General features: G+C 40.3%; 1 protein-coding gene and 1 long non-coding RNA gene across 2 annotated transcripts in view; one reads left to right on the forward strand and one right to left on the reverse strand.

The window, feature by feature from the left end:
* Positions 1–7: 7 nt before the first annotated feature.
* Positions 8–7,331, reverse strand: LOC118424693. Its single transcript, XR_004832233.1, has 3 exons — positions 5,087–7,331; positions 3,865–4,106; positions 8–824 (listed from the first exon to the last, which is right to left on the reverse strand). It is a non-coding gene; the product is annotated as an uncharacterized LOC118424693 (long non-coding RNA).
* Positions 7,332–8,317: 986 nt separating this feature from the next.
* Positions 8,318–9,308, forward strand: part of LOC118424691 (transcriptional repressor NF-X1-like) — a 39,220-nt gene continuing 38,229 nt past the window's right edge. Inside the window, 2 exon segments of the mRNA XM_035833372.1 lie at positions 8,318–8,328; positions 8,958–8,962. The gene's annotated coding sequence lies outside the window, so the exon portion shown is untranslated.

Raw genomic sequence — 9,308 nt, forward strand, 5'->3', positions numbered from 1 at the left:
GATAGCAAAGATATCTAGGATGCATCATGGTAAAGACAAATGCTTCATATGCAACGACTTCTAGTTCTTTGTATGGTACTGGCCAGATGGAAAGGATACATATTCCATGTTCCATAATTCGACATAATATCCTTATAAGTCGACGTAACGGTTCTGTTTGAAATGCGATATGGCCTGACATTATCACACCGTAACAATACCAGGTTGACCTATAAACTTAAACGCTGTACGTGAAATGTGGTATTTGCGAAGACTAATGGGCTTTGCAGTGCCGTCCCTGGAAGCAATTGTAAATAAATACCAAGAGCAGGACTCGCTTCTTCAACAGCCAGATAGCCTGGAGAATGTTACACACTGGCAGTGTGAAATGGCGACTATTGCACTTGTGTTCACAGCCTGCGTTCGGTTATTCTGGTCACGAACTGCAACACCAACTTACAGGAGGACAGCAGCACGATTCCCAGCACCACGACCAGAACCACGGCCTTGATGAGGGCCAGCGGCGGCACCCCGTCCTCTTCATCCCCGCCGACATCCCCGGCTGGATGCCCGGTCGTGTTTTTCCCGCCGAAGTCGTTCTCCCACGTAGAGTTGGTGATGTTCCAGGAGCTCCCATTCAGAAACCAGAGTGGAGATGCTGTTATGGCACCAACGTTAGAAAGTCCCGACCAATTTCCGCCGTGGCGACCCAGATGTGCGTGTGCTTTTGCCATCTTCCACCTTCCGTCGGCAGGATGTGTTGGTTTACATAGAAGGCGTGGGAGGCTTTCAGGCTGCTGTCTAGTACTCAGGCTTGTCCTTTAGTCTTCTGGTGTTTCCGTGGCCTGCGGGAATATCAAAATTGCAATTACGCACAGAAAACAGCTGCAGAAGAACCACACAAGCCCTGTAGTAAATTCGCTCTCCTTTCAAAGAGGAAAGGTGCTAATCCTTATGTTTCACTCAGTCTAGGCTGCAAACGTTTTGATTGATTCGGCTAAGTCCAGCGTATGCTCCTATTTGGTAATAAAAGAAATAACGGAAGTGCGTTTGAATGAGCGGAGAACGTAATGTTGAGAAATTTGTTTAGGAAAAAAGTTAATGTTCGTGTCTGATATGTTTGACAGGTTGAACAGGCGATAACTGACGAAAGGGTTGAGATGAAACGTTTACAATTTCCCTGTTATGGAGAATGAAAGTAATATCACATGCAAAAAAAATGTTAATTTCTTAATAATTTGCAACCTACAGACGCCATGATAAGTCAGGGCATATATGCTCAATACCGAATTTCACACACACACACACACGCATATATATATATATATATATATATAGGAGCCCAAAATACATATAAAATATGACATAGGAGCCCAAAATACACATTCTTGAAAAAAGCCCAAAATTAGAAATAACTAACATCCTAACATTTAAGAAAGTTCACATTTGCTAGCGAGTACAGTAATCTCTCACTCCACCTGCGTCCCCATGCGGGATGAAATGTTATCGGAAGTAGACTATCTCAAAATTCCTTCTACCCCTTTGCAAATAGCAAACCAAGATGTGTTAGAAAATAGCAAACAAATCTTAATTAAGAATTTTGAAATGGTGCATGGAGAAATATTAAAAAGGCATTTGTCCTTAGCACCCCAGTATCAAATGTCTAGTTCTTAGGTTCAATACCTGGGCACAGGAAAATATACATTCTTGGTCTGAAGCTTGACAAAAAAAATCCCAAAATGTCTCTTTCTGAAGGGACCTATTGTAAACAGTTCGTATGCCGTATGGGTGCCTTGGAAATATTTCCACAGAGCTTCATGTACATATTCAGCATCAACTTAATATTACTTATTATTTCAGGCTATTTGCAGACCGAAGAAATATACTTTGAACTTCTATGATACGTAGCCAAATAAAGTGAAATTACCTTGGCCTTGAATACTATGTTTTTAGTTGTGCCCTGGTGGAGATGCTGTTTTCCGACGTGTGTTTGTAACGTTATGTATGTACCCGATAAGCTGTGGATAGATCTTTATGATATTTAGTAGGTGAGTACATAGTGATTTTGGTAACGAAGGTCAAGTTCCAAAATGATTCACCTATTTTTTTCTGCGGGCTGTGTATGTATGTGGACAATATATTGTCCATTGAACGTCATTCACATTTTTGCACACACCAGTTTTCAATTCTTCATTTTGGAATGTCTGTCCTTTTCTTACGAAAATGTATAATGCATTAAGTACGTCGATGAAGGTTAGACATCCAGGTAATAAGATATGCCAAAAAGCAGTTACTCAAGCAATTGCATATGATTTTGGAAACGGTCAGACGTTTCAGACAAGATACGTTGTCTTTCGTTAGTGACACTGAAGTGATCTTGTTGGAGAACTCTTCGTCTTCCCCCCTTTGCATACTAATTCATAGTTAGGAAAAACCTGCTCTCCAACTAGATATATTTTGCATATCCATTCATGGCTAGGATATGAAAACTGTTCTCCAACAAGATCTCTTCAGTGTCACTGACGAAAGACAACGGAACTTCTCTAAAATGTCTGACCGTTCCCAAAATCATATGCAATTGCTTTAGCGTTTTTGCATAAAAAATTACAGTATTGTATTAGGCTTCTGTTATCAGTAAATGATATGTACGTCTAGACTCCTACATGAGAAAATCTATTTCGTAACGCCCGGCCAGTTAAAGCAATATTCATTCTTCTAACAAGAAATTCTCTCATCTACTTGAATTTCTATACTGCCAAATTATCCTTAACTAACAAATGACCGAGTAATACTTGTCTCATTCTAAACTTGTACATCTTTTTTTACGATCCGACCTAACCTAACCGAATTTAACGTAAATGTTAGGTTAGATTTAGTTTAAGGTCACAGCAAGTAGATTTTATGGATGACATCAGCGCGCGCATTAATTTTCGCCTGATTTCAGAAAAAAAAAAAATTTTTTTCTTCTGCAGGGATGGTCAACGTGACGATAAAGTGCCAAAATGAGCAAATATGTTTTCTTGTAGCCTAATAATTGTACTTGTAGAAGTGACACTTGTGAGGTACCCAGGACTGTAGTTGTAGAAATGAAACTAATTGGATAGTTGTAAAGGTGACACCAATATGGAAGCCATGAGTGTGGTTACCAACTTTGTTGGTGATGCCAGTCTACCACACTAGTGTCACTTATACCACTTCAGTACATGTCTTAAATACAGGAATGAATGCCTTGTTGGCTCTGATACCATGTTTCTTATTACAACATTCATCACAACTTATGGTGCCTATTTTTGAAAATGTAGCCATCTTGTTTTTTTTCACCCATCTTGTTTTTTTTTCGCCCTATCGCACTATTTTTGCAGTCTGCAGAGGATGTCATCCATAAAATTTACTTGCTGTGGCCTAAGGGGCGCTCACGTATCAGAAAATCCCTTGTAACGAATGATGTGATGAAAACAAAGATTTGCTGAAACTATAAGCTTATGTTATTGATTGACAGTCGCCATGTTTGAACAAGAAATGGCTTAGTTATAAAGTCGGGCCATTTCCAGATACAATCACGGCGAGAGCTAGTCTTTAGCGTAACACGATTCAGCAAAGGTAATCTTTCATCACATCCCTGACCGGCATGCACGTCCGTGATGATTTGTGTTATCATAGAATTCTTTTACAGAACTAAGGACAAACATACGGAGGCAAAGCGAGTCCCTAGAACAGCGTATCAATACAATAGTATTGATATTGTAACGTTACTTCCGGTCTTTCGCTCTATTCGCTGTCACCAAAAGGCTATCCATTCGTTGTCATCTATCTATATAGACATCTATGATTATCAATGACTCTACAGCGTATCGGTCTGTAAACATAGGTAATATACATGGTTACCTTCTTATGTCTGTACAGAGTAGTCAACGAACGTTTCCAATGGTGGCCCAACGCTTCCCAGAGGGAAATATAGATGGTTGTTTCGAGTCAGTTCTCTTTCAATCCGCCAAACTTCCTCATTCGCTAATGGCCTTCTGGTGTTTTTTCTCCACTTTATACCGCTGATGTCATTCCCTGGAGCTTCCGGAGAGCGATTCCCCGGTCCACAGACGTGCTGGCTCCCTCATTCAGACCGTCATTTCCTGTGTACAAAGACCCAATCGGTGTTTTTTTCTCGGCAGTACGGTCGCAGCGAGCACAAGGTTTGCCTGCTAACTATGGAACAGCGCCGAGAATACAACAAGGTCAGGTGTTCCTGAGAAGGTCCATGTATTCAACATCCTCAGCTTTCGACATTTTGCCTGGCTATCGGACGAGTATAGCTCTGAAATAGTTGTCCGCGACTGCTAGGAGTACTATTACCGGCGGTGGATGCATCAGTCCGCCCGTGATTCTTATCCACCCAGTATTGTATTGACAAAACATCCCGACAAATGGAAGCAAGATCCCTGGAGAATTTGAATGGCTTTTGTCGTCTGTCTGCTTTAACAATGATCATGGGATATACACAAAGGTCCTGGTCATGGCTACAGCACAATATATCATGCGCTTTTGAGTACGGTTGATGTGTAGGGGTGACATTATTTGCGCATTGGGTTCCTAAAGGTTACAAGGGGCAAAAGGTAATATTGTATTTGTCATACATGAAAATGATATGGAGCATAGCTGTCTGACACCGTTCTCATGTGGTCTTCCTCTTTTTTCTTTTACCATCACAATATTACACAACAACAATAACAATATCTGCCGTAGTGGAACGCCAACTCTCAGATCCATAAAGACTTAGAACTGGTTGACGTTACTGTTGTAGAGTTACTGTTGTCTCCAAACCATACCAATTCAGCAAATGTATGCCGTGAATTGAAAACAAACTATCGGAAATGAATGCTTGTGTTACAAAAATTCAAAGATCAAGGAAGAAGATGTGAAGGAACAAAAAATAATAATCTACTGCTCGGTAAACCACACTCTGTGTTGAACAAATATTTGGTTCAACCTTCCTGTCTTCTCAGATTTCATAGTGAAGTCAACTATTGTGGCCAATGTTTTTATTTGCGCACTCGCATCAGTTTTGGGGTTCCAAGAGAATGCTATCTTTATAATCAAATCAACATGGCCTCACTATTAGCATCAGGTGTTATGGAAGGTGCCATCTGCGCGTGCTGTCCGCCCACACAGCTACTGCGTCATACACGGAGGGGTTCAAATCAAAGCCACACACTTGTTTTTGCCGCAGGAGCACATCGATCATTACTTCACTGCCTGCCAGATAGCTCACACCCGAAGGGACGACTTCAGAGAAGCCACAGAAAATATGCACGTGTATCATTGGTTCCCATCATGTAAAAGCGATGTTTGTCTTTTATCGTCCTCCTTTTGAGAGAGTAGAGCAGAGCTGTCCAATGGCTGCCTATGGGAAATACGTCTTCTATTGTAGCAGCGCTCCCGTTCCATTTTGTAACTAGAGTTCCACGAACCCAAATGATATCAACTTTCATGACTGATGAGGTTTCTCAACTGATGTGGTTTCTAATTCATTATTGGCATTGTTACCCTATGACTGGAGGGTAACCTCCGTGTACAGAGTATTGTGAACGGTCTATGTCTTGAGTGTTCGCACCTATATCTCTTTGTTTCATTTGCAGCATTCGTATGTGCATGGTTTGGCATGTCGTTTGTACTCAGTTGCGCGATGATGTAATGTGAGTTTTATTCCACCTTCGCTCACTTGTTTACATATACAGATGTACATAGTATTACTCTCTGTCTTCTCCTCCTAAACAACACAAGTTGTCCAAAGTATGAAAGTCTTAACTTAAGTTAGCGATTCTATCATTTTCTCAGTTATGCAAATGTTCCATGATTTGTATAATTTATGTTTGATGATGTTCCTTTTTTATGAACTTACATATATTACAAATTTTGAATTCCCGCCATGTCATCATCATTTGTCATCCTCTGAGGCGCATGCGCAGCAGGTGAAGTTTGACCTCCAGTACAGTCTGTCTTTCATCGCTGTAAGAATTCCCACCATATATCACTACGGAATTATCACATTTTCTCGGTAAATATACAGCTTGGCTCATATTTGCATAATTAGCATCTAGCTATATCAATAATAAGTAGCTAAACAAAAGTTTGACGATCCTCTGACTCCTTCTTGAGTTATTCCCAAACAAGGCAACGGCACCACCACTAACTTACACCTTTCCGTTGTACCTAACGATCTAAAGATTTTGAGGATCCTTTGTAACGTCTACTTCTTCTATTGGATTAGTAAGTACCAGATTCCTCAATTTTGAGGAGCAAGGAGAAAATATATGTATGGTCACCCTTCTGGTTGGCTGGACAACGTCGCCGATGGAAGACGTACAGTTCATAAAGCTTGATCTGAAAAACGATGTTTAAAAGTCGTCTCTCTCAAACTTGTTAACATTTCTTTAGACGGTTAGCCTCAATATCCAATATTAGCATTGTTACCTGGGATGCTATCTGCATTGTCTTGTTACAATTTTGAATAGGATGAAATGAAACGAAATAATTCCTACGTTCACACATTCAAGTTTCCCGCCAGTATGTTCACCTTGATAGTTTGCGCAATTGCAGACCAGTCAACAGAGCACCTAGCGGGTTTGCCGAGTACGACAAGAAACTATGCAGTAATAAACTTTTGGTTACTAAACATAAGAAAAGGTCTATAACATGAATTATCAAATTGACACGACTAAAGCAAAGGTCGTTTCGCGATGTTTTCTACAAGTATGAACACACAAGAGCAAGCACAAACGATAGTAATTACGATAAGAATGATAATGGCAATGATGATAATGATATTGAGTGGATGGAGGTTTATGTTGCTCACCTTGTTGTGCCGAGTGACACATAGGTTAGCAAGTTTCCTTGCGGTTTTCTGTGGCAGGGAATGGTGTTGTTGCTGCTAACAGCTAGAATCTAACAGCTAATAGCTGTTTGTTGGTGCGTTCGTCACACATGGAATGCCGGCGGAAAACATGTCGTAGATGTATAAACTATGTATATCTTTAAGGCTACAGCAAGTAAATTTTATGGACGACATCCTACGCAGAGTGCAAAAATAATGAGATTGCGCTAAAAAAAACAAGACCGAAACATATTATCTGATCAATCTGAACCAAAAGACTAAAAGACAACTTTCCCCAATACTTTTACTCAATATTGAACTCTTATGGTAAAAAGAGGAATCTTCAAATTGAGAACATACAAAAAATCAAGCTTACTTATGACAGAAAAAAAAATACGTAGATGTACAAAATTCCAATCATCGCCGAGCCATGACTTTAATAATGATTAGACACTTCAAATTGAAGCCGGTAGATACAACCTCCTCACCTCAACAAGATACAACCAGACTCATCCAAAGGACAGAATATGTCAAATTTGTAATTATAATCTTGTAGAAAATGAATTACATTTTGTTTTAGAATATTCTTTGTACACAGACATGCGCAAATCTCTTGTAAGTTCCGTTGAACTAGTTCACATGTACGTTTCACGAAGGAAGAAATGTTTGCATACGTTATGTCATCTAAAGACTACCATGTAATGGAAAACTCTGTAAAATTTTTCTCATGTTTCAAGAAGAGGGAAGAGACCCTGTAGTTTTTAATAGAATGTAGCGTTTTCTTCTATACTTCTAATGTTACATTGAGTTTTTAACTGAGTGCATTTAGCCCATGTTGGGCATGGATATGCAATAAAGATCATTGTCATTACATAACTGAGAGAACTTGGCCTTTGCATGTGGATCACCAACCTGAATAGAAACATAGCGTATTGCCGTTCACTTTCCATAACATTGGAACGAAACGACAGGTGCCGACCGCCGTGTTGGCGTCCGCACACATGCTCCAGTAAATCATCAACGCTATCTTAATTTTTACCCATTTAGGTTTAAGTGTTCCAGGAGAATATTGAGTCAAATGTGTAAAGACTATCAATTATATATTGATATAAGGTATGCCCTATTTGTGAGATCTAAAAGGCTCCGTGTTTAGATTATAATTTCAGCTGGCATTCTCAGATAGAGGTCATCTCTCCCAGCCATCACATTGTATCTATCTGTTCAATGTTTGCTTCCTTGAATGTAACGTGAAACCAGATACATGCCGCGTTAAAACTACTCGTAATACATGGATGGCCGAAATTTCGTTTTACGACATTTTCTACATTTTGCAGTACATGCCAGATTAGTGTGATACCAGCAGCTGCTTCAGTGATTGACGTCGCAGCACTTCCTTCCCATCGATATGGAGGCAGTAGTATCTCTTGGTATCTTCTGTGGGAGATATACAGTAAACTTACGTTTTACCTACTCTCAAAGCAGAGGTTGGTGCCAAAAATCGTGACCTTTTCCTTTCGTCCATTTTCTATCGACCGACCTTTCCTTGTTGGTGGAGGGGTTGGTGTGGCGTGTGTGTTCACATAGGCACGATCTAGACACAGTTTTTCCCGATATCTGCGAGCTGACAACCTCTCGCCAACAGCTTTTTTTCAGCGTCTAGATGGAACTGCAATATCGCCATAAAGATATCGGCAGAATTTCTGCCGAAAGGTCCGTAGCATTCGTCCGATAGCTTAGCAGGGGTCCCCGACAACTTCCGTGTCCGTGTAGATGTGTCCCGACTTCGGGAGGGCTCATTAGCATATAACGCGGGCTCATTAGGCTATATAACTGTTTATGACAGATCCCTCCCGACATCTCCACAGATATCGGTAAAAACTGTGTCTAGATTGGGCCTTATGTATCCGGCAGAAATAGGTATGTTAGCTTTTAAGTAAGGTTTTGGTACAAGTCGATGTGATATATGTTCTGTATGCGATATATGACACTTGTGAGGTAACCAGGACTGTGCTTGTGAAAATGAAACTTATTGGATAGTTGTAAAAGTGACACCACTATGGAAGCCATGAGTGTGGTTACCAACTTTGTTGGTGATGCCAGTCTACCACACCAGTACATGTCCGAGTTGAATACAGGAATGAATGCCTTGTTGGCTCTGATACCATGTTTTGTCCCTTTTTATTCTTTTTACAAGAGTCATCACAACTTCATGGTGCCTAAAACATACAAGGTAAGAGTACGGCTTTACTGCATCATCAAATAAAACGTTCTATTCCAAATACCAGTAACTAGCAAACTGATAAAAGGAAGCTCGACTCTGCGAAAATGTATTTTGTAGTCAAACACGACATGTGTGAAATATTGGTCTCTGTTCCTCCCGTGACAGATCTTCATGTCATCGCTAGAAATCTGTGGCACAGTAATACTCTCCAAGCAGAGGTTAGACTCCGGCTGTTTTTAAAAC

This window comes from Branchiostoma floridae, chromosome 10, assembly GCF_000003815.2.
Source record: "Branchiostoma floridae strain S238N-H82 chromosome 10, Bfl_VNyyK, whole genome shotgun sequence".
In the NCBI taxonomy this organism is placed as follows: Eukaryota; Metazoa; Chordata; class Leptocardii; order Amphioxiformes; family Branchiostomatidae; genus Branchiostoma; species Branchiostoma floridae.